Source organism: Cibotium barometz, chromosome 19, assembly GCF_041138505.1.
Source record: "Cibotium barometz isolate CiBa-2024 chromosome 19, ASM4113850v1, whole genome shotgun sequence".
Taxonomy (NCBI): Eukaryota; Viridiplantae; Streptophyta; class Polypodiopsida; order Cyatheales; family Cibotiaceae; genus Cibotium; species Cibotium barometz.
The window spans coordinates 26,803,425-26,809,424 of NC_141064.1; positions in this window are offsets into that span (position 1 = coordinate 26,803,425).

Here is a 6,000-nt window from a genome sequence, read left to right on the forward strand (position 1 = left end):
TGATGTTTATAAAAGGGCATGTGGGGCCTTGAGAGGAGTCCTCTCATCAACTAGGAATTAGTTGCGTAAATTTAAAAAAAAGATTTTTTTTTAAAATTTCAGATATACTAGTTAACTTTTTAAGGTAAAGCTACTTTATGGCCTTCAAATTCAAATTCAAGGTTCGGGTAGGGGCCATGTTAGCCATACCTTTCGCACATGGACGAATTTCTCGCCACCACCATTGCTGATTAATGTGTCGACATAGCGTGAATTCCAAGAATGCAATTACTTCAACCAAGTTAAACAAGGATTAACATTGCATTTCTGCACTTCGCCACATCAACAAGTTTGGAAATAGTGTGTCGAATCTAGTAGAGTTATAAAACAAGCTGGAAATGAATTGCTTCACATCCACAAAATGGAAATTCTAGTAGATTGTAGAGGTTAAACATACAAAACAACTAGTTGGGAACCGGTGCTTCGCACGTTTTTGAGGCTTCCTAAATCAAATTCTACCCAAACCTCCTCCTCCCCTTCCCGAACCTCCAAATTCTTGCCACGTGGCAGCTTTGTGAAACTCTTGTGAAACTCTTCCTTAAGATAATATAGAGATGACAACGGAAACCACTTTTGCAATGCCATGTGGGTGTTGTGCCAAGGGTAGCATAGCACCCATATCTCTTGTAGCCTAGTGTAGGTAACAAGCTTGAAGTTACCCTTTTATGGGGTACATGATTTTAATGGTTTAGTACATCAATAAATAAAGAATATACTCCTAGTGGAAGACTATGATAAATCTTAATATAAACACCAATAGCCAATGCTTTCCTAAAAAATAAGTGATATAAACACCAACAGCCAATGTGTTGCTAAGGTGAGGAAAATAGTTAAATCTCCAAAAATAGTTACATCCCCTCTCTCACACTCTCTTGACATTGACATTTTGTTTGCAAAAAGAGTGAAGTCTCTCTCTCTCTCTCTCTCTCTCTCTCTCTCACATTCATGCTAGTCTAAAGAGCAACTACACCACTCTTTTTCTCAATCTTGCATAGGCCATCGTAACTACCTCTCTCTTTTTCTCTCTATCACATAGTAATTACCGCTCTCTCTCTCTCTCTCTCTCTCTCTCTCTCTCTCTCTCTCTTCCATACTGCATTGACATTGACATTTTGTTTACAAAAAGAGTGAAGGCTCTCTCTCTCTCTCTCTCTCTCTCTCTCTCTCTCTCTCTCTCTCTCTCTCTCATTCATGCTAGTCTAAAGCAACTACACCACTCTTTTTCTCAATCTTGTATAGGCCATCGTAACTACCTCTCTCTTTTTCTCTCTATCACATAGTAATTACCTCTCTCTCTCTCTCTCTCTCTCTCTCTCTCTCTCTCTCTCTCTTCTCTTCTCTTCTCTTCTCTTCCATACTGCAAATTTTAGCTAGTTCTTAACTATAAAAGTACAGCACCGCTTTTTTGTAACACTACCTCTAATCTCCATTCATGTGCAACAAGTGTGCTAGAAAATGTTAAATTTGTGTGGAATTAAGATGTGTGGAATTAAGATGTGGAATTTGTGTGGAATTAAGATGTGTGCACAAGTAGCTTACATCTATGAGATGTTTTGTGTGCACAAGTAGCTTAAATTTGAAATCACAATGATGAACATAGCTTTGGTTTGTAACCCATATTTATAATAACCATATCCCACACATTGAATTGCTACAAGATTCTTGTATAAATTTTTACTTTTATGAAGGGCAATTCATTTATTTTAATATCAAATCAAATCATCATCTCACGAGGGAACCTCCCATTGAAAAATGTAAATTGTGCCAAACCGTGTTCAACAAACTAGCCAAGTAGAACTGCTGAAAACTTGGACATTTATTTATAACTATGCTTCCAAGCATAGTTTCCCTCAAATAGACTTGTTGAAAATACTTGTTTGATGTCCAATAGGGCCCCAACAAACTAGCCAAGTAGAACTGCTGAAAACTTGGACATTTATTTATAACTATGCTTCCAAGCATAGTTTCCCTCAAATAGGCTTGTTGAAAATACTTGTTTGATGTCCAATAGGGCCCCAACATATTTATTGCTTCTCTTCCATTAAATAAATAATTCTCTTTGTTTGATTTATTTTGTCTCTTTTCTAAGGTTTCAATCTCTATTTTGAAGGTTCAAACTTTATTTCTTATCTTAAGATAGATCTTCCTTTCTAGGATCTCTCTAGGATGTTTCGAAAATTGTTGCTTTTTCATGCATGTAATGTCCCTCTCCTACACAACATGCATGTAAATTTCAATCTCCTATGCAAGATGAAGGAAAATCTCTCTCTCTCTCTCTCTCTCTCTCTCTCTCTCTCTCTCTCTCTCTCTCTCTCTCTCTCTGTGCCCATGCATGTGTATGTGCATGTGCATGTGCGTGTATGTCTGTGTGCTTATGTGTGTGTGTGTGTGTACAAGAGAAGTCTCTATGTCTATCTCTATGATAAAATTATCTCCGTACTGAAGTCTCTACATCTCTCTCTCTCTCCAATAAACATCCCTCCATATAGATCATGAAGGTAAGCTTCTCCTATAGAGATGATCAATTTAAAGCCTTAGACTGAGTGCACAATTACATGTATCTTCTTTAAAGCATCGACCATGATAGCATAGAATCCTCTCTCTCTCTCTCTCTCTCTCTCTCTCTCTCTCTCTCTCTCTCTCTCTCTCTCTCTCTCTCACACACACACACACACACACACACATTAATGCTAACTAGTCTAGAAATATACATTGCAACTACACCCCTCTTTTCTCTATCTTGGCATAGGTCATTGTTACTATCTCTCTTTTCTCTCTCTTACACATCCCATTATAACTACCTCTCTCTCTCTCTCTCTCTCTCTCTCTCTCTCTCTCTCTCTCTCTCTCTCTCCCCCCCCTCTTTTATAGATCATGTAGTAGTGCAACCTCCTATATAGGCTCGAAAACGAATCCATATGATCTTCAATAAAGTACACAAATGCAAATTTTAGCTAGCTCTTAACCATGAAAATCACACTATAGCCTTGGTTCTTTGTAGCACTATCAGGGATTTTATATTAACGTAATTACTCAAAATTTTTATGTTGTTCACGTACGTAAATAAGCCAATAACAGACCAATGTCATTGATATAAAAAATGTTAACCTGCTATGGTGACATGTGAAACCTATAAAAGCTCAGTGAGAGCAATAAGGTTATATCCCTTGTCGGGTGTGGTCTGCTGGGCTTATTTTCACTTTGCAAGAGAGAGAGAGAGAGAGAGAGAGAGAGAGAGAGAGAGAGAGAGAGAGAGAGAGAGAGAGTGGTGCTAGAGAGAGAGTGCAAAGCTACATCATAGGTAATTTTTTTAACATTTATGTTTAGTTTTTTTTTAAGAAACCTAGTTTGAAATCGACGGTGTGTCATATTTCCAGCATGTAACGTGGAGGACTCGCTATAACTTAGAGTCATGTTTAGGCCACCCCGTGCACGGTGTGGTGCTTATCTCTTGGCATTATATAGTAATGTTCAGTCGTATATGCTGTTAGATAAGTATGTCTACCATTTCGACAATTGGTCGTATCACTCGGCCATCGTTGTCATCTCATGGACGAGACACCTTCCCCTATTTTCAAAGTAAGATTGACATTGGGTTGTACTGCTCGGCCATAATGTGTCATCTGTTAGTCACATAGAGTGTGGTATATAGGATTCGACTCTAAGTTGTATTGCTTGGCTATTTGGGTTGTCTCCCACAAGGTTTATATATAGTGTGTTAGGATTTGACACTGGGTCGTATTGCTCAGCATCATGTGTCGTTCTAGCTCATATTTATGTGCATGTAAACTTTCACATTGGGTCATATTGCTTGGCCATAACGTGTCATTGTTTAAATTGTATATGAGTGTATACTTTGACATTGGGTCACATAATTCAGCCGTAATGTGTCGTTTATATTGTGCTTTTGTATGTGTATGTATTCTATGTTTGCCTGACATTTTATATTAAGGTACTTCAAATAAAACAAACGTTCATCACCCATAATGTTAAAATATCCCAACTAGATAAATAATATTACTTTAAACCACGTGACAAATCTAATCAATCTCTTTTGTCAAAAATACATTAACAATCGCTATCTCCATAAGTATTCCAATCTTGTCCATGTACAATTTTTCTAGGTGGATATTCTGATCTCTATTCTTTTTTACAATCATTATGGAAGTGGATATTCTAATCCTTGGTAAAATGCTTTACTTTTAATCTAGATATACCCTAGGGTCAAGGTTCTAATGTGAATTATATATCATACATTACTGGATACTAAAATTCCTACTCATGATACGGTATACCATACAAGTGCTTATCAAAATACCTTTGTTATTTAAATCTCCCATAGATTTTCAATATCTCAAATACATGAGATTGTTTTAAATTTTACAAAATCTTATTTATCTTACAAAGTATCCAAACAACTTATCTAATGAAAAAAAAACTAGCTAGGATGCTATTTCAAAATATGGCAAAATTTGATGTCTTAGTGTGTTTAAATTTCATCAATCAATTATTTGATGCATATCGCCCTCTCTCTCTCTCTCTCTCTCTCTCTCTCTCTCTCTCTCTCTCTCTCTCTCTCTCTCTCTCCCCATCGTATGGTTTTGAAAATTGCTAAAAAGATTGATCCGTCATATAATTTGCTCTCTCTCTCTCTCTCTCTCTCTCTCTCTCTCTCTCTCTCTCTCTCTCTCTCTCTCTCTCTCTCTCTCTCTCTCTCATGTGTACATCATCTATTTTCAATTGAATGATTTTATTTTTTTTAAAATTAAATATTGATTTTCTATATACAATCATCTTTTTTAAATAACATTGTTAACATTTACAATAACATTGTTATTGTGTACGGTGGCAGGGCATAATGGATCCTATGACAAAGCGGATGCTCTATCAAAACCTTTGCCCTAGAATTAGTACGCTTGTTAAGGAAAACAATGGAGACTTCATCTCCAATGAAGTCCAGCTCCAGGGGCTCATTAACAGAGTTTTTTTAAGCCACGAAGATAGTTCTACATATAGAAGATAGCTCCCTAGATGAGAAGATGCACAATCTCCTCAATAGCATCATAAGGGATATGTAGAAATGTGCTGCAGATTTGTGTGACTCTATCCCTCATGGATTAAATATGCAATGACTATAATTTTGGGATGCAAAGTGGAAAGAAAAAGCTAGAAGCAAGAGAGCAAAGGGATAAGACTCCCAACACATATTGTCAAAGCGTATTCGCTTAGAGCAAGCAGTCCATGGGGAGGCCCCTAAGAGCGAAGAATCAAACCGTGTTCAGATGGAAGTACCAAAGCAATTAATATAGAAGACTTGGTGCTTACTTCCAGAAATGTGCAATGTAATTAATATAGAAGACTTAGTGCTTACTTCCAGAAATGTGCAATGCTCACTCCTAATAGAGGTGCCTCACGAGGCCTTCCTATACAAGAGCAAAATCAAAGTGGGTGCCTTTGGGGAGTGTTGGAGAGTGCAATTCGAGGGCCTATCCTTTTCCCTCCTCACATCACCTATGTAGCAAAGAAATACAAAGGCTCCTATTTGTAGAAGCATAAGTCCTTCACAAAGGAGTATGGAATACAAATATCACACCAAGGCCTGTGAGATGCATTGCATTAACCCGTTAGCCTCCATGGGTAACAATATTTCTTTACTACAACTGTGATATGCTAGGATCCTTACTCATGACCTTCCCTTCAAACTGTGTACCTTCACACGTATAATCACCAAGATGCAGAGCAACGAGGCACAACAAGATTCCCAAGGGAGGATCCTATTTTAGAGATTGCATATATGGCTCGACTGGATGCCTTTTTGGAGGGGCTACCTAATATTATTTATGCATTAGTCGAGACCATGGAAGTTTCTCATGTAGGGGGAATCATTAATCATTGTGATCTGGACACGCATACAATATTGTGCTAGATTATACAAGGGAGCATCCATGCAAGGTGGGAGTC